This window comes from Amblyomma americanum, chromosome 7 (genome assembly GCF_052857255.1).
Source record: "Amblyomma americanum isolate KBUSLIRL-KWMA chromosome 7, ASM5285725v1, whole genome shotgun sequence".
NCBI lineage: Eukaryota > Metazoa > Arthropoda > Arachnida > Ixodida > Ixodidae > Amblyomma > Amblyomma americanum.
This window is the reverse complement of record NC_135503.1, coordinates 122,184,352-122,204,580: the sequence shown is the minus strand read 5'-3', so window position 1 is coordinate 122,204,580 and position 20,229 is coordinate 122,184,352. Positions and strand designations below refer to the sequence as shown.

General features: G+C 49.2%; 2 non-coding genes and 1 pseudogene across 2 annotated transcripts; all 3 read right to left on the bottom strand.

Annotated features, from left to right (window-relative positions):
- Positions 1-476: 476 nt before the first annotated feature.
- TRNAI-UAU (transfer RNA isoleucine (anticodon UAU)) lies at positions 477-548 on the bottom strand. Its single transcript has one exon. It is a non-coding gene; the product is annotated as a tRNA-Ile (tRNA).
- An 11,535-nt stretch (positions 549-12,083) lies between these two features.
- TRNAM-CAU (transfer RNA methionine (anticodon CAU)) lies at positions 12,084-12,155 on the bottom strand. Its single transcript has one exon. It is a non-coding gene; the product is annotated as a tRNA-Met (tRNA).
- A 6,747-nt stretch (positions 12,156-18,902) lies between these two features.
- Positions 18,903-20,229, bottom strand: LOC144097432 (uncharacterized; annotated as a pseudogene).

Here is a 20,229-nt window from a genome sequence, read left to right as displayed (position 1 = left end):
GATTGGTCGGGTCAATCACCAGGCAGCGGCTTTCTTTCACAAGCATTCCACCGACGCTCAAAATCTTCGTTACGGCTTCGGAATCCTTGAGAGTGGCTGCCCAGACGTGGCTCATCCGATACGCCCCCAGGGCGATAACATCGGGGAGCAGCGCGTGCTGAGATAGGGCATCCCGGAAATCCTCGAAATGGTACGGGCGGGATCTAATATCGGCGTGCAAAAAAACTGTACAACAAAACGCCCTGTAGGCAATCCTGGCAGAACAACCTAGTAAGCATTTTCCTCATCAGTAAAACTGTTACCGCGGCCAGACATGGCCGCTGAAGCCGCTCCTACGGCGCCCGTCATCACACGTCCGTAACGCTCGGTGGCCGGAAGTAGAATCCACCCACTGCGCCACTCTGCTGCACCAATTCTAGGAGATATACGTATTTACGTCGCTTGCAACAGAGGGGAAGACGGAAGCAAAATGTCGATAGCAGAGCGTGGTTTCGATCCGCGGACCTCTGGGTTATAGGCCCAGCACGCTTCCACTGCGCCACTCTGCTGCATCATTTCTAGGAGATATAGTATACGTATTTACGTCGCTTGCAACAGAGGGGCAGACTAAAGCAAAATATCGATATCAGAGCGTGGTTTCCATCCACGAAACTCTGGGTTATGGGCCCAGCACGCTTCTACTGCGCCACTTTTTTTTTTCCTTTATTGCCGACTTCGACATCCAAAACAGACACGATGAACGATAAAAACGTGTCAGCACACCTCTGCATGACACAATATGTTAAAATTTTTTCAGTCTTGCCAAACCGTCATACACATCAATCCAATTTGGCTGCTCAGGGAGGGCCTTATACACTTATCTGAACCTCACAACATTTTGAATGAAATGTTCCCGTACAGGTTTGACTTGTTCAGCTCCATTGTTAAACTCCATTCTGGTTTTCCACAAGCTGTGAAGGCCCAGGAGCATTACTGCATCAAATGGAAAATCATCTGTTTTGCGGAAGGGTAAAAATCTTATTCCATACGCATTTAGGGGTAGCTCTTTTTTTAAGGTTCTCTGAAGGACATCCCAGAAACAAATGGGATCCCAACAGTCTAAAAACGCATGTTCAATGGTTTCATGTTTGTGGCACAGGAAACAGTTTGTTGACCAAGGGACGAAAAGACCTTTATCGTGCATCCATGTTTTCACTGATAAGGTATTAGTGTGGAGTTTAAAGAAAAGGGATTTTATCGTTGGTAATACTGGCATCTTCTTAACTCTTTTAAGTACATCAGCTCCTGGGCCTGCACTGTGTGACAAACGATATACCGGTACAGGAAGCATTGTGTCCACTAACTCCACGTACAATTTTTTTTTCTTTACATTACACAAACACTCCATGGAAAACCGATCATGCAGCATTCTGTACGCGAGTACAACTTCTTTAAGGTACCCTCTTATCGCACCATTTACATTTACAGAAGAACTTACAAGAAAATCAGGAAGAAGTCGACACAGCCTAACTTGCATTACAGTCCGGAGGACATCATTTTGATCACGAAGGTATATGAAGCGCGGTACAACTTGTCTCAAAAATAAGTGCGCCAGGCCAAGGCCACCTTCCTGCACAGAAAGAAACAAGTTTGTCCGACTCGTCCTTTCCCAGGTCGAAGCCCAAATAAAAACCGCAAAAACACGATGAAGTTTTTTAACGCTTGCGCTGGAAGCACTCTGTACATTCATCACATACCACACTTTAGCGGTAAAGAACCGGTTACATATAGTGGCACGTGAAAACATCGACAATTGTCTTCCTTGCCATGCATCACTTCGTTCCTTGGCCCTCGATGCTTGGTCATGCCAATACGGATCTGGGTCCCGGTAAGATTCGAGGGGTACTCCTAAATACAACGCTGGAGTGGTAGACCAGCGCATCCGAGAATAGTGTATAGGCGTGACATCCCATCTACCATGCCAGAACCCTCTACTTTTTCCCAGTTGATCTGGGCCACAGTGCAGCTACAAAATTTATGCACTACGTTTGATACCTCAGAAATACTTTCTGTATTTGCACAAAAGACAGCTATATCATCGGCATAAGCCTAGATTTTTGCGTGCGCTGATTGTAGTCTGAAACCCGTTATGCTTTCATTATTCCGGACGGCCAAGCAAAGTGGCTCAAGGTAGGCCGCGAATAGCAATGGCGACAGGGGACAACCCTGCCTTACTGAAGATCGCACTTGCGACTCTGTCAGTGAGTTCGCCGTTCACAACAATCTGAGTCGTACAGTTTGCGTATGCCATTCTAACACCCTCTATTATTATTTGACCAACATTTGCATGCTCTAATACGGCAAACAGGACATCGTGAGACACACGGTCAAATGCTTTTGCCAGATCTAGTTGTATCATCGCCACTCGGTCATCAAAACAGTCGCAGCATTCTAGTATGGACCGCACCACGTGTATGTTAGTAGCAATACTTCGACCTATTATGCCACACGTTTGGTGCGTGCCTACAAGCGAGGTTGTAACACTCTGCAATCTCTTCGCCAACACCTTCATGAAAATCTTGTAGTCTACGTTGCTGAGGCTTATCGGGCGATAAGACCCCACCATCAGCAGCTTTTCAGGGTCATCGGTTTTAGGAATGAGCCCTATGTGAGAAGTTGTGAAGGACAGCGGAACACGTTTTTTCTGATAACATTCAACGAGAATGATTTGCAGAATCCGGGCTATGGCAGTTTTGAAAGCTTTGTAGAAAGCGGCTCCCAGGCCGTCAGGGCCAGGAGCTTTACCGGTTGGCAAAGCATCTATCGCGTCCTCTATTTCTTGCACGGAAATCGACTGTTCAAGCCGTGTTTTGACTTCCTCGTCAAGTTTCGGCATAAGCGGTAAGAATTCACTATGGAAGCCCCTTTCGGCTTTTCGCGAATGACCCAGCATATCTTTGAAGTGATCAAAGATTGCTTCCTTGATTACACCACTGTCCGCCGAAACCCCTGCCCCAGTGTTTATCTGTCGGATTTGCTTTCGACACGAGTATCGTTTTTCATCAGATATCGCTCGCTTTGTTGGCGTTTCCCCTGCCCATAGCTGCTCAGTTCGCGCCCGAATAACTGCCGCAGTATACTTATCGGCGTCCATTTTTTCCAGCTGGGCTTTGACATCCCTGATTTTATTAAAGCATGTGCCTGGTTGAGCGCTTTCTATACACGTGAGGTATTCAAGCTGTTCACGAAGTTGTGCTTCCTTTTGTTTCTCGGCATATTTCAACTGCGTACTTTTTTCAATTGCTCTTATTTTTACCGTTTGCTTAAACTTCTCCCACTCTGCAGCGAAGCTCGATGGTTGCGTTGTAATTAGCTTCTCTAGATCTTGCTCTACTTTCTTAACAAATCCTTCGTCCTCCAGCAACTTATTATTTAACTTCCATAAATGCCAATTAAACCGCTTTTTGCTTTGCTGCCTACCAACGTTTGTAATCACTAGAGCGTGGTCACTGAAAGCCACAGGTCTGACTTCATACAAGGTGCATAGTGAAACAAGTTCTGCCGACACATACACTCTGTCCAATCGGGCATGGCCATTCCCCTGAAAATGGGTATACCATGTACCAGTGCCATTTGTGAAAAAACGCTTCCAATATCTTCTAAATCATAGCCATGGGCCAATTCGTTCAAAATTTCAGCACTCTTGTCTCTCACAAAAGACTTTTTTGCGCGATCGGCAGCTTGACAGACGAAATTGAAATCACCCAGTAGGATCATTACCTTGTCACACTTTAGGTAGGTCTCAAATCTGTCAAAAACCACTCTTCGCTCGGACTCTATATTTGGTGCATGCACGCAAATAACTGAACTCAAGGCCGCAGTACAAAAAATCAACAACTAGAAGACGGCCGCTATCACACGAGAAAATTGACTGCACCGTAATGCCGAGATTATTGCGAAGTACGCAGCCACCCGAGGCACCTACAGAATGACACGCACATACATCGTAGTGCACACGGAAAACGGACACCATACGTTCTGTAGCTTCTTGGCTTTCAATTTTTTTCGCTTGAATTCCAACTACGTGCAGATTGTTGTCTAGGAGGAGGCGACTGAGCTGGCATTGTCGCCTTCTTGCTCCAAGGCCTCGCACGTTTAAAGTGGCTACACGTAGTGCTTCACTTAAGATGATAGCCATATCGAGAAAAAAAAACGCCTTATTTTATGGTGCCTGCCATCGCGCCACACCCCAAAAATCCCCAGACCCCAGAGGGGCTCTAGGCATGAAACTACTGAGGCAGTTTTCCCGCCTGCCGTGTCTCGGACGAAGTATTCGGCCGCGGCTTCAAGGTCGGTCGCCTCGTACCTGCTGTTTTGGACGGCGGCTCGTCGCCGCCATTGCCGTCCTAGTGAAGGGCCGTGTTGTCGCCGTCCTCGTGCGGGCGCTTTCCCGCCGCTCCAGAAGACATGTTCATGCTCTCAGGGTCAGGAGGAATGCAAGGAGCCCCAGTAACGACTGAGGATTTCCCCTCGCCCTCCGACCTCGGCACGGCTTCGTGGGGAGGCACTCGTCAAACTATTGTGACGCCAGACTCAGCAACAATTTTCTCCTGTTGCGGTGTCTCCAAGGGCTTCTTTGCCTCACCCGCTGCTGTCTCAGTCGTAGCGGCAGACGTCTCTTCCATATCCGCCTCGTCCATGAGCAAGGCCGAAGCGTCCTGGGTGTTCGTGGACCCGCTGACTTTTGCGTAAGTCCGCTCGCACTGGCTGTCCTCGCGGCCGAACCGCCGACACCCACCGCACCGCGGTATTTATTTATTTATTTATTTCGAATACTTTCCAGGCCTGAAGGCATTACAGAAAGGAGTGGTACTGGTACTTAACATAAACAGTGCATATTATACAATATTATTTTACAAAGCGGCTGAAAATACAGTGGTCTTGAAGTTGTGAATGTCAGAAATGGCAGCGATGGAGGGAGGAAGGTCGTTCCAGTTTGCGCTGGTTTTGGGAATAAATGAATTATGACACGCTTCTGTTCTGAAAAATTGGACAGTAACGTTAAACATGTGGTCAGAACGGGAGGATATGTATGATGGGCGAGCAAAAAGATGATCCTTTAACACAGGGTTATGATGATACATTCTATGAAAACGACAAAGTCAAAAACATTTACGGCGCGAAGAAAGGTCCAGCAGGGCAAGGGTGCTTTTCATGGAAGTAATGCTGGCGTGACCGGAACAGTTAGATAAGATAAAACGTGCTGCGCGATTTTGAATGGATTCAAGTGTGTTTATTAGTGTGATTTGAATGGGATCCCATACTGCGCATGCATATTCTAGTTTACGCCGCACTAATGTTTTGTACAATGTTAGTTTTATCGGCAGAGGCGCAGCAAAGAAATTTCGACGTAGGTACCCAAGAACCCGGTTAGCGTTATTAGTGACGTGTTCGACGTGCATATGCCATGATTGGTTACGTGAAATATGAACACCTAGGTATCTGTATGAGCTGACGGAATTAAGGGAAGTGTCGCGAAGAAAGTAAGTGCGCGTGTTGTCAGGGATGTTGGTGCGACGCGATACATGCATTGTTTTACATTTGTTAGCATTTAGTCCCATGAACCATTTATCGCACCAGTTAGATATGCTGTTAAGATCTTCTGGAAGCTTAATAGAATCAGTGTGATCAGGTATGCGGCACTCCCGGCGAATGTGGCCCGTGCCGCAGCAGCGAAGGCAGAGCGGAGCCCTCCCCGGCACGACCACGAGAGCCAGCTCACCAGCGACGCTCACCTGGTGCGGAATGTCGTCGAGCTTCACTCCCGGTTTCAGCTTCAGGGTGACGAGCCTTGTAGTAGAGCCTTTGTCTGCCATACCTTGCACTCGCCACCGCTCGCGGGCAACGTCTGTCACCTTGCCAAATGCCGCGAAGGCGAGCTTCACGTCGTCGTCCAGAACGCTGTGCAAGAGCCAGCGCACTTTCATGCGCACGTCTTGGTTAGGACGAGACACCGGCACTTTTTCACAACCAACTCACCAGCACTCAATCTTTTTCACGGCATCTTCATCCTTAAACGTAACCGCCCACACGTGACTCATCCTGTAGGCTACGATGGCGACGACTTCCGGCAGGAGCGATAACTCAGCAAGAACATCCCGGAAATCTTCTACCCGGTATGGGCGTGCCCTAGTATCACAGTGCAAAAAAAACTGTTCGCAAGGAGGCGCCCTGTAGGCAAACTCGGTAAAACTACCTGGTATTCAGAACATGTCGAAAAAAAAGCACCAAAAGACCTGTTACCACGGCCCGGCTGGGCCGCTGACACCGCTCCGACGGAAGCAGAATCCCTTCTACTGCGCCACACTCCTGCACCATTTTTAGGAGATATAAAATACGTATTTATGTCGCCTGCACAGGAAGGAAGACTAAAGCAAAATGTCGATAGCAGAGCGTGGTTTCGATCCACGGACCTCTGGGTTATGGGCCCAGCACGCTTCCATTGCGCCACTCTGCTCTTTTTTTTTTATTGCCGGGCTTCGACAGCATACAACAAAAACATACACGGGTAGACACCCAAACTACAAAAAGGTAGCCTAAGGCCCCCATAGGGGCAGGCCTTGTCAGTTTAAAATTCCCTGAGTTCTGTCAAAGGTTCGAGCTTTGAAAGCCACACAGGGGGAGATGCTTGTGTTTTCAGCGCCTCGATGAACTTGTGCATTGTCTCCCGGAAATACAATCGAGCAGGCCGCGCATCCGGGTCACAATGAAAGCCTGCCATTCCGGAGCGCCATATGCTATGGAGGCTCGCGACCATTACTAAATCAAACGGCATGCCATCTTTTGCTGTAGGCAGGAATCGGATTCCATACGGATCCAATGGTAATTCTTTTTTGATGGTCCTTTGAAGGACGTCCCAAAAATATACCCCTTCCCAACAGTGCAAGAAAACGTGGTCGATTGTTTCTGGTTGTTTACATATAAGGCAGTGGGATCCCCAAGGTAGGTAAAAACCCTTTTTTTCTTGGAAAGATTTTACAGAGTCCCGGTGTGAAGCTTGAAGAAGAAAATTTTTGTTCCTGGTGGTACCTGAATTTTTTTCACCCGTTTCAGGACATCTCTGCTAGGGCCTCGTGAGCATATTGCCCTGTGCATTGGTTCCGGCAATAAAACGTCACATACATCCTTGTACAATGTTTTCCGCCGAACACCACTTAAATAATTTTTTGAAAATCTCGCCGTCAAAATCTTGCCGCTAAACACAACCTCTTTAAGAAAACCAAAAATACCTCCAGTCATAGTCTCCGTTCCAACAATGAAATCTGGCACAGCACGCCCGAGCCTGACTTGGCATACGGTACGTAGAAAGGGATCTTTAACGTCTCGGAGAAACAAAAATCTGTTTACTATCTGCCGTATGAACAAGTGCCCCAGACCAATTCCCCTCACCTTGACGCTCCTGAACAAATTTGTCCGGCTGCACGTCTCCCATTTTGAGGGCCATATAAAGACAGCGAAAATACGGTGCAGCTTTTGCACATTTAACCGTGAGCAGTGGAGTACTTGCATCACGTACCAGAGCTTGCTTATCAAAAACAAATTGCAGACAGTTGCCCTTGCAAATACAGACAAATGAGCACTTTTCCATTTTCTGGCTTTCTCACGCGTTTCTTCAACCTGTGTTTTCCAAAAAGGCTCAGTGTCCCTGTAAAATCCGAGTGGGACACCAAGGTATTTCACGGGTGTTGTCACCCAAGAAACGCTGACGAAAACAGTTGGAGTGGACGGCCATTCTCCGTGCCAGAATCCCAGGCACTTGCCCCAATTCACCAAACTTCCGGTGACCTCACTGAAACCCTTTACTGCTTCAATTGTCCTGCTTATGCTATCTTGGTTAACGCAGAAAACAGCAACGTCATCTGCGTATGCTAAGAGCTTCACTTCTGATGTCTGTACACGAAAACCATGAATAGCCTCATTTCCTATAATGTTTAGGCACAGGGTTTCTATATAAATACAAAACACCAGGGGGCTGAGGGGACAGCCCTGGCGTACCGATCTCTGCACACTAATGGTGGCCCCCAAGGTCTTGTTTACTATTAACCTCGTAGTGCAGTTACGGTAAGCCATGGCCACACCCTCTCTGATAACAGAACCAACGTTAACGTAATGTAGAATAAAAAGCAACAATTCGTGCGCCACACAGTCAAACGCCTTCTCAAGGTCAATCTGAAGAACTGCTACCCGATCATATATTGCGTCACAACACTCAAGCACGCACCTAGCCTTGTGAATATTCTCAACAATGGAACGCCCCTTGATCCCACACGTTTGGTGAGGTCCGACTATTTTATGCATTACGGTCTGTAGCGTGCCTGCAAGAACCTCCATATAAATTTTGTAGTCGACATTTGTGAGGGCTATGGGCCTGTACGATGTTACCTGTCTGCGTTTTTCTGTTTGATCGGTTTTTGGTACGAGCACAGTATGCGAGGATGCATATGATGTAGGCAGAGCATGCAACTCATACGCTTCATTAAATACCACTGAGAGGAGCGGTGCTAGTTCCTTTTTGAAAGCCTTATAAAAAGCCGTGCTCAGGCCATCAGTCCCCGGCGACTTTCCTGAGTTTAATTTATCAATAGCCTGTTCCACTTCATGTTCGCTAATTGGCAGCTCTAATCTTATTCTGTCTGCGTCATCAATACGTGGCATGGCCACTAAAAATATCTCCTTAAATCTTCCCATGTCAACATGCCTCGAAGCGAAAAGCGCTTGATAGTAATAAAAAAAGGCCTTTGCAATGCTGTCATCGTCAGATGCAGTGGCACCGCCCCATTGAATTTCCGCGACATGGTTTCGCCGAGCGTGCGCCCTTTCCATTCCTAACGCCCGTTTTGTGGGTGCTTCGCTCGCGGCGAATTGCTCAGCTCTCGCGCCCACAAGTGCGCCGCGATATCGCCCTTCCTCTATCGTTTCTAGCTTTTGTTTGATTTTTCGGACGTCTTCAATGAAAACACCTGGTGCCTTGCATTCCTGAGCTAATAGCTTGTCCAGTAAGGACTTCAAATGTGCCTCGCTTAGCCTTTCTTGAAAACGTATGCACCTGGCCCTTTCTATTGCATACACTTTTATCTGCTGTTTGCAACTTTCCCATTCTTCTCCAGCTGCCCGATCGCCATTACCGGTTATTTTATTAATTTCCTGTGCTGCAAACCAGGTGAAAATTTCGTCTTTCAGAAGCTTATTGTTGAATTTTCAGAGGTCCGACTGGAAAGAGTTTTTACGTTTTACCGCGCATATACTGGATTTCACCAAGCAGTGGTCCGAGAAAGTTGCAGGAACAACATCGTAGCGGTGACACTTTGGCGACAAGTCGCCCGATACATATATTCTATCAAGGCGGGCATGGCTACATCGTTGGAAGTGCGTGAACATCCTGCCGCGCTTGTATACCACACATTCAGTCACGTCCTCCAATGCAGACTTATCGATTAAGTAACGGAGAAGTTCGGTGTTTTCACCGCGGTGGGACCGCGTGCTGGTTTTGTCAGCCGCGTTCAAGACATTAAAATCTCCAAACAATATCAGGGGTGTTTCTGTGCTTAAGAAACGCTGAATGCTCTAAAAAAAGCTACCCTATCCTCGCCCACGTTAGGTGCGTAAACACAAATTAGTTGCCATTGAGAGCAGGCGAAAGCAAAATCCACTACTAAACAACGACCCGAAGGGCACGATGTGTACGCCTGCACCTCTAGGCTAGGCAGCTTTTTTATAAACACAATGCATCCGGCAGATGTGCCGACGGCATGGCTCACGACCGCATAGAATCTTGACGTAAAACGTTGCACGATGCTCTCGGTGTCTTGTTCCCCTTCCACTTCCGTTTCCTGAATACCAAGCAGATCGATATTATGATCTGTTAAAATGCGGTGCACTTGGCTCTGCTTCCTCTTAGCGGCAAAACCTCTGACATTGATCGTTGCAAAAGTCAAGGAGGTTGCAGAAGCCATATTTAAAACGTGTGTTGACGCCGAGAGCACCGTGCTCACCTTTCACGTCTAGCACGAAGCTAGACGCCGTTGCCACCATCGGAGCCGTCAGGAGCGGATGTCTGGTTTTGCTGCGGAGGCGCCTTCTCGGCGACCCGCTTGCCTGCCGCAAGGTTGGGCGTTGGCCTGAGTGTTGATCGCCTGGACTGGGCTGTTTTTGCTGGCGGCTCCTCAACGCCGCCAGATGTGGGCTTGTCCCCTTCGTTGTCGGTCAGGTCGATAGGTCGCTTGGCTGGGGCGGCGACGGTCGTCACACGGTCGCTGCTCTGGTCCATCTGTTCCTCGCTGGTCGGTGGCTGGTCTACATTTTTAGCCAGATGACTGGTGCCGTCACATACAATCACATACAATAAACCGTCCTGACGTGCATGACGTAACGGCTTCTATTTTAGCTCCTAGACAATGTCGGACCAACAACGCGCAGCCTGAAGAATATCCCACGGAATGGCTCACAATAGCACAGTATCGCGCAACGAATTGCTGCACCATGCCCCCGGTTTCCACGTCGCCCTCGACTTTCGTCTCCTGCACTGCTAGAATGTCAAGGTCAAAGTCGCTTAACAGGCGGTACCGTTGACTCCTTGAGGCAAGCCATCGGACATTTAAAGTTGCCACGCGAATGGACTTATCCATAGTCATCATAGCAAGGTGGGAAAAAACCCGGGGGCATGGCGCTTACCTCACAACTGCGTTTTGATCCGGAGTGTGTTAGCACAGGGCGGTCCTCACGGCGGCATAGGCGGCGTTTCCGCCGTCTTGCGTGCCGCCGAAGTGTTCGGCAGCGGTCGAAAGAAAGGACGCTGTCCGACAGTCGTCTTGGCTGGCGGCTCGTCTACAGCAACGACACTAAGCTCCTTCCCATTTTCGCCTGCGTCGTGAAGTCGCTTTGCAGCTGCACCAATACTGTCGCTGTCCATCACGGTGACTGGTGCCGGCTCGGTGGATGGTATCTCGCCTTCTCCGGGAGAGGGGTGGCCCGTAGTGCTTGCCTCATCCTTCTCGTTCCCGCCTTCTGCGTCGTCATGTCGCCGCTCGTCTGCGGGTTTACCTCCACCGTCAATTAGTGCGTCCCCTTGAATTTTCGACGATGCCCCTTGGGTAACCAGGTTACGGCTGGTCCTTGCTGTTTCCCCTGAGTCTTCCTCGTCCATGAGGTGGTCCGATATGTCGTTTGCCTGCACTGGTCCGGCTACGCTGGCGTACGTCTTTGCGCAATCAGCATCGACGTGGCCGAAACGACGACAACGACTACAGCGCGGCACTTTGCAGTCGCGACGTATGTGCCCGGTGCTCTTGCAGCGCAGACGCAGAGGAGCGCGGCCCGGCACAACAACAAGAGTTAGCTCTCCGGCTATCTTAAGCTGATGCGGAATATCGTCTATTTTGACGTCGGCATGCAATTTTAGTCCAACTGTACGAGTCGTTGACCCTTTTTCAGTGACACCTAGCGCCCGCCACTTCTCCCGGGTCACTTCCAACACCTTCCCGTAGGGCGACAGTGCCACGCGAACGTCTTCGTCGGTAACGCCATGCAGCAACCAGTGCAGCTTTACGCGAACCTCTCGGTTATTCGAATCAATGAGCAAACACGGGCGATCCTTTACCTTCACGTCGACGTCCACAAGCAACTTCTGAGCAGCATCAGCAGTTGTCATTGTCACAGCCCACACGTGGTTCATTTGATACGCCCCCAACGCCACAACGTCGGGAAGCGCACCAAGGTTGGCCAAAGTGTCCCGGTAGTCTTCAAAACGATAGGGCCGGGCTCTTGGATCGCCGGGCATGAAAACGGTGTTGGCGACGATGCGTCCGGATGGCAGATTGGGCAGAATAACGTGCTAATCTTCGGCAGTAGCCGAAAAAAACCTGTTACCGCGGCCCGACTGGGCCGCTGAAACCGCTCCGACGGAGCTCATGATAACGCGTCCGTCACGCTCGGTGGCCGGAAGTCGAATCTCTGCGCCACTCTGCTCCACCATTTCATTTTTAGGAGATATAATATACGTATTTACGTCGCTAGCAACAGAGAGGAAGACTAAAGCAAAATGTCGATAGCAGAGCGTGGTTTCGATCCACGGACCTCTGGGTTATGGGCCCAGCACGCTTCCACTGCGCCACTCTGCTCTTTTTCTATTTTATTGCCTGGCTTTGGCTCATAACATTTAACCAAAAAACACCCAACAAAAAACACACAAAACACTATGTACATAAGACAGTGTCGTTGTCAGCCAGCTTGAGTCTGGCTTCGTCATTCAAAAATTCACGAAGCATACAGAGCGGCTCCAGCCTCGAGAGCCATTCCGGGGCTCCGCAGCGGCTTTCTGGATGGCCAGAAAGCAGTCCATTCTTTCCCTAAAATAAATTCGGGCAGGTCGTGCGTCTTTGTCACAATAATAGCCTGCCATTCTGGAGCGTCATATACAGTGGAGGCCCAAGAGCATTATGAGATCAAATGGTACTCCATTCCCATTGTCTGTGCTTAAATAACGAATTCCCTGCGCGTCAAGTGGTAGCTCTTTCTTTATTGTCCTTTGTAACACATCCCAAAAACAAACCCCTTCCCAGCAATGCTAAAAACATGGTCTATTGTTTCGGGCTGTTTACAAATTAAGCAGTTCGATCCCCACGGTAAAAAGAAATCATTTCCCTCCAAAAACTTTTCAACTGGTAGTGTCCCGGTGTGTAATTTAAAAAAGAAGGTCCTTACTCCTGGTGGCACTTGCATTTTCTTCACCCTTTTTAAAACAGCTCCCGGACCTCCACTGTACAAGGCCCTGTACATAGGCTCTGGGAAAACAATATCACAAAGATCATGGTAAAACTTTTTTCTTTTGTTTTATACAAATAATCGCTGGAAAAACGCGTTGAAAGAAACCTAACACTTGCTACAATCTCTTTGTAGTAACCAAAAATTCCACCCGGGAGCTCTTCTGTGGAAACAACAAACTCGGGCAGCAACCGCCGCAGCCTCATTTGGCACACGGTGCGCAAGAACGGGTCTGCGACGTTGCGAAAAAACAAAAAACGGTTCACCAGCTACCTTAAAAAGAGGTGCCCTAGCCCCAACCCACCGTCTTTTACCCGCCGGAACAGGTTCGTTCGGCTGCAACGTTCCCATTCGGAAGCCCATATAAAGACGGCAAAAATCCGGTGCATCTTCTGAATGTGCACCCGAGAGCAATGCAAAACCTGCATCACATACCAGAGTTTGCTAATAACAAACAGGTTGCAGACTGTAGCTCTGGCGAAAATTGAGAGATTGGTGCCTTTCCATTTTCCAGCTTTGTCACGTGCTTCTTTCGTTTGCTGTTTCCTATACTCCTCGCTTTCGCGATAAGCATCGAGCGGAACGCCCAAATACTTGCCCGGGGTTGTCGCCCACGGTACGTTGGCAAAATGGTCCGGGTGTGATGGCCACCATCCATGCCAGAGTCCGAGGCATTTGGACCAATTAACCCCGCTACCGGTGACTTCGCCGAACTCGCATACACACCCGACAGCTTTGCTTATGCTCCCCTGATCAGCCGTGACTACAGCAACGTCGTCAGCATACGCCAGCAGCTTAACTTCAACAGCTTGTAACCTAAAGCTATTAATACTATTGTTTTCTATTATTTCCCTACACAGTGTTTCGATGTAAATACAAAATAAGAGAGGGCGGAGGGGGCAGCCCTGACGCACCGAACGCTGCACGCTAATGTGGGCCCCCAGACACTTGTTAACAATCAATCTTGTCGTGCAGTTCCGATACGCCAGGGCTACACCCTCGCGAATAACTGAACCGACATTCACATGGTCTAAAACGGAAAACAAGATTTCATGATAAACACAATCAAAAGCTTTTTCGAGATCAATCTGAAGCATGGACACCCGCCCATTAATTTCATCGCAGGTTTCAAGTACACTGCGTGCTTTGTGAAAGTTGGAAAAAATCGATCGCCCTTTTATTCCACATGTCTGGTGGGGTCCAACAATATCCGATATCACTGTCTGTAGTCTTCGCGCCAATACCTTCATAAAAATTTTGTAGTCCACATTTGTGAGTGCGATCGGTCGATATGCGGTAACAGATTGTAATTTCTCTATATCATCAGTTTTCGGCATGAGCACTGTATGGGAAGTCCCAAAAGACGGAGGCAAAAAGTTTATTCCATAGGCTTCGTTAAACATTGTACACAGCACCGGGGCAATTTCATGCTTAAATTCTTTATAAAATGCCGCACTGAATCCATCTGGTCCTGGTGATTTTCCGAGGTTTAATTCATCTATCGCGTGCCCTACTTCGTTTTCAGTTATTGCTAGTTCCATTTTCTTTTTCCTTTCTTCGTCCAGCCGTGGCATTGCACCAAGAAACTGATGCTTAAATGCAACTGCGTCTGCCGGATGCCACGAAAAAAGCCTCTGGTAGAATTCTTTAAAGGCTGCTTCGATGTGGTCAGTGTCTGCCGATAAGATACCCCCCCCCCCCATTCTATTTTATCGATGTGATTACTTTCAGCGTGGGCTTTTTCTAAACCGAGAGCACGTTTTGATGGCGCTTCGCCAGCAGCTGTGTCTTCCGCCCTCGCCCTCAACAGTGCTCCGCGATAACGCTGTTCTTCCATAAGTTCTATCTTTTGTTTGGTTTTTCTGACATCTTCTATCCATTTCCCAGGCGCCTTGCATTCCTGCTTCAGCAACGTTTGCAGTAGTGCCCTTAACTCAGCTTCGTCTTGTTTTTCCTTATACCGGATACAAGTGGCGCTTTCTATTGCTTTGATTTTTAAAGATTCTTTGCTTAGCTCCCACTGTTGCCAAATCTTCAGTTTCTTTCACGGGTTTATTTTTCCTATTTCATCCTTTACTGCTCGGTAGTAGACATCGTCGCGAAGAAGCGTGTTGTTTAGCTTCCACATTTCCCATGAAAATGCCTTGCTTCGCTTGGCACTTCCCAGGCAGCACTCAACTAAACAGTGGTCTGAGAAGGACACTCCCACAACTTCGTACTAGCTGCATTCAGAGGCAGTGTCAACTTATGTATAAATGCCGTCCAGCCGTGCATGGCCTGAGCCCTGAAAATGGGTGAACTTCACTGCCCGCGCACCCTCAAGACATTCAGCCACATCCTCGAGGTTTCCGTTATCAATAATTCTGATCAACACTTCAGTGCTCCTGTCTCGGAACCCCCGGATGCTTGACTTATCGCGCGCATTTAGGACACAATTGAAGTCGCCTAAGACGATGAGCTGCCTCTCCGTGCGAACGCGCTATTGGAGGCTTTGGAAAAAAGCAACTCTTTCCTCTACCACATTCGGTGCATACACGACAACAATGCGCCACTCAATGCTATTCAGGGAAAAGTCAAGGAGAACACACCGGCCAGACACACACGAAAAATAAGCTTGCACCTCTAGCCCCGGGATCTTCTTTACAAAGAGCACGCAACCAGCCGATGTCCCCACTGCATGACTGACGACAGCAAAAAATCTAGTCGTGAAACGTCGCACCATGCTGTCGGTTCCTTCGTTGCCGTCCACTTTCATCTCTTGCACGGCCAATACATCTATCTCGCGCTCCGTAATAAGTCGATACACCTGACCTTGTTTTTTCCTGGTCGCCAGGCCCCTGACATTTAGCGTAGCGACATTAAAGGCCGGCGCGGGAGCCATTTTTACTCAAGAGGAAGGACCCAACAGCATGGTGCTTACCTCCCACGTCTAGAGCGCGGCTAGACGCCGCTGTTGCCGCCGGTATCATCCGGCGGAAGAACATCGGCCTGCTCGAGGAGTACCTTGTCGCCGGCACGGTTGTCATCCGAAAGGTTCGGGCGCGGCCGGAACTTCGGACGCCGGGATTGAGAGGTCTTTGCAGGGGGTTCCTCGACGCCGGGCGCTGCCACATTGTCCCCTTCGGGGCTGGTCTGGTCGTGGGGACGCTTCGCCGGGGTGGTGACGGGGGGCGTGACACTAGTTGTGCGGGCGCCGCTCTTCCCGTGGTCGTCCTCGTTCGGGTCGTTTGACTCGACGGCCTCGGGCTCTGTTGGGCTAGCCCCGTTCCCAGCTGTCACGTTAGCGGCGCCGAGGGAGTCTGCCGTCGGCGGTTGGCTCGCTGGTTCGTCGGCCGCCTTGGTGCTATCCCCGGAGCTCACACACGTGGCAAGCGTCGAAGCCGACTTGCCCGCCTCGTCCGTGCCAGTCGCTGCTTCCTCCGCCTCGGCGACGTCCATGAGTTCCGCGGTGTCGTTCGCCTTTCCGAGACCGGTAGCCGACGCGTAGGTACGGATGCAGTCCGCGTCCGCGTGTACATAGCGCCTGCATTGGGAACACCTGGTCACCTTGCAGTCGCGGCGAACGTGGCCAGTGCCGTGACAACGCAAGCACTGCATCGGTCGCCCAGGCACAACCACGAGGGCCAGCTCACCGGCTACTCGCAACTGGTGTGGCAAATCATCCACCTTCATTCCCGGCTTCAACTTGAGTAGCACGGTCCTGGTGGTTGAGCCTTTCTTCTTCATCCCTTGGACGCGCCAACGCTGCCGCGTCACCTCCGTCACGTTTCCGAACGCCGCGAAAGCATTCCGGAAGCAGTCGTCAGCCTCACCGTGCAGCATCCAATGCAGGCGCAGTTTTACCTGCTGATCCTCCGGGTCGAAAATGATGCACCGGCGTCCTTTCACTTGTAGCTCCTTTAACGCAGCATGTTTTTTCGTGGCTTCAGCACTGCTGAGCGTAACCGCCCACACATGAAAAATCTGATACGCCTCCAACGCCACGACGTCGGGGAGCGCAACAGCGTTGGCGAGGACGTCCCGAAAATCTTCCACCCTGTAGAGCCTCGCTCGCACGTCACCGTGCAGAAACACCGTGTTAAGCACAACACGTCCTGTTGGCAGAGTAGGCAGAACAATCTCGTAGTCCTTATCTGCGTAGGTAGCAAACCTGTTTTCGCGGCCAGCAAGGGCCGCTATCGCCGCTCCGCCGGAGCTCATGATTCTGCGTCCGCACCGAACGGTAGCCGGAAGAAGAATGCGCCACTCTGCTGCTCCATTTTTAGGCGATATCATATACGTATTTACGTCGCTAGCAACAGAAAGGAAGACTAAAGCAAAATGTCGATAGTAGAGCGTGGTTTCGATCCACGGACCTCTGGGTTATGGGCCCAGTGCGCTTCCACTGCGCCACTCTGCTCCACCATTTTTAGGAGATATAATATACGTATTTACGTCGCTAGCAACAGAGAGGAAGACTAAAGCAAAATGTCGATAGCAGAGCGTGGTTTCGATCCACGGACCTCTGGGTTATGGGCCCAGTACGCTTCCACTGCGCCACTCTGCTCCACCATTTTTAGGAGATATAATATACGTATTTACGTCGCTAGCAACAGAGAGGAAGACTAAAGCAAAATGTCGATAGCAGAGCGTGGTTTCGATCCACGGACCTCTGGGTTATGGGCCCAGTACGCTTCCACTGCGCCACTCTGCTCCACCATTTTTAGGAGATATAATATACGTATTTACGTCGCTAGCAACAGAGAGGAAGACTAAAGCAAAATGTCGATAGTAGAGCGTGGTTTCGATCCACGGACCTCTGGGTTATGGGCCCAGTACGCTTCCACTGCGCCACTCTGCTCCACCATTTTTAGGAGATATAATATACGTATTTACGTCGCTAGCAACAGAGAGGAAGACTAAAGCAAAATGTCGATAGCAGAGCGTGGTTTTGATCCACGGACCTCTGGGTTATGGGCCCAGTACGCTTCCACTGCGCCACTCTGCTCCACCATTTTTAGGAGATATAATATACGTATTTACGTCGCTAGCAACAGAGAGGAAGACTAAAGCAAAATGTCGATAGCAGAGCGTGGTTTCGATCCACGGACCTCTGGGTTATGGGCCCAGTACGCTTCCACTGCGCCACTCTGCTCCACCATTTTTAGGAGATATAATATACGTATTTACGTCGCTAGCAACAGAGAGGAAGACTAAAGCAAAATGTCGATAGCAGAGCGTGGTTTCGATCCACGGACCTCTGGGTTATGGGCCCAGTACGCTTCCACTGCGCCACTCTGCTCCACCATTTTTAGGAGATATAATATACGTATTTACGTCGCTAGCAACAGAGAGGAAGACTAAAGCAAAATGTCGATAGCAGAGCGTGGTTTCGATCCACGGACCTCTGTGTTATGGGCGCAGTACGCTTCCACTGCGCCACTCTGCTCCACCATTTTTAGGAGATATAATATACGTATTTACGTCGCTAGCAACAGAGAGGAAGACTAAAGCAAAATGTCGATAGCAGAGCGTGGTTTCGATCCCCGGACCTCTGGGTTATGGGCCCAGCACGCTTCCACTGCGCCACTCTGCTCCACCATTTTTAGGAGATATAATATACGTATTTACGTCGCTAGCAACAGAGAGGAAGACTAAAGCAAAATGTCGATAGCAGAGCGTGGTTTCGATCCACGGACCTCTGGGTTATGGGCCCAGTACGCTTCCACTGCGCCGCTCTGCTCCACCATTTTTAGGAGATATAATATACGTATTTACGTCGCTAGCAACAGAGAGGAAGACTAAAGCAATGTCGATAGCAGAGCGTGGTTTCGATCCACGGGCCTCTGGGTTATGGGCCCAGTACGCTTCCACTGCGCCACTCTGCTCCACCATTTTTAGGAGATATAATATACGTATTTACGTCGCTAGCAACAGAGAGGAACACTAAAGCAAAATATCGATAGCAGAGCGTGGTTTCGATCCACGGACATCTGGGTTATGGGCCCAGCACGCTTCCACTGCTCCACTCTGCTTTTTTTTTTCTCTCTTTATTGCCGACTAGGCAGGAAAAACAAATGCAACACATTAAAAGGTGCTATCTGAACAAAGACAGCACTCGTAGGTTAAAACCGTTTCAGGGCAACAAAATCATTCAACAGAGTGTACCATTCTGGTTTATCAACTTTTTCCTTATACCCACCTCTTCGGTAAGCAATACTCTCAACAAAGTACTCTCTAGCGGGTCGCACATTTTGATCTGCATGATGGACACCCATTCGTGTCTTTCATACACCATGCAGTACCAACAGCATGAACAAATCATACGGTGCACCGTCTTCGTTATCAACTGGCAAAAAACGGATGTCATACGACGTTATTGGAAGGTCTTTCTTTAGCGCCCTTTGCAGGATGTCCTAAAGAAAGACTGCATCCCAACAGTCCAACAATATATGGTCTACAGTAGTTTCTGGCTTGCGGCATATTAAACAGTTTGTGCCCCATGGGACATATATCCTCTTCTCTTCCAACCATGGCTTCACGGGCAGTGTGCCACTATGTAAGCGGAAAAAGAAAGTTTTCACCGATGGCCGCACGGCCATCTTCTTCACACTTTTAAGAACATCACCACCCTGACCATCACCATTCAGTATGCGATAAATTGGCACTGGTAACATCAAATCTGATAGGTCCGCATAGAGCCGCTTACGTTTTACGCCACTAAGGTACTGCATCGAGAATCGCACTTTCAATATTTGAAAGGCTCCAACCACTTCACGCAAATACCCCTGCACACCTCGACGATGAAACTCTTGTGTACAAACCAGAAATTCGGGTAAAAAGTTTTGCAGCCGCACTTGCATCACTGTCCTCAAAAAGGGATCCTTTTGGTCTCGCAGGAAAATGAATCTCGAGACAACTTGCCTTAAAAACAAATGTACAAGACCCAAACCACCATTCTGCACTGAGCGAAACAAGTTTGTCCGGCTCGTGCGCTCCCATGTTGATCCCGACACATACACAGCTAACACTCTGTGCAGCTTCTGAACACATATTCTTTTCATGAACATCGCCTGCAGCACGTACCATACTTTAGCGACAAGGAAAAGGTTACACACTGTTGCGCAAGCAAAAATGGAAAAATCCCTGCCACCCCATTTAGTTGTTTACGAACACACATGCTCGCCAATACTGTGTCGTGTCCTAGTAGTGCTGAATTGGTATGCCTAGATACTTTGTAGGCACGTCTGACCACTGAACATTTTGAAATAAGGAAGGATAGTCTTCCCACTCCCCCTGCCAGAAACCCAGGAATTCGTTCCAGTTTATAACACTGCCGGTACATCTGCAGTATGCTATGGCATCGTTCAGGGCCTCCTTGACAGTTTCTTTGTCCTTGCAAATAATAGCAATATCATCAGCATACGAAAGCACCTTCACTTCTGTTGACAT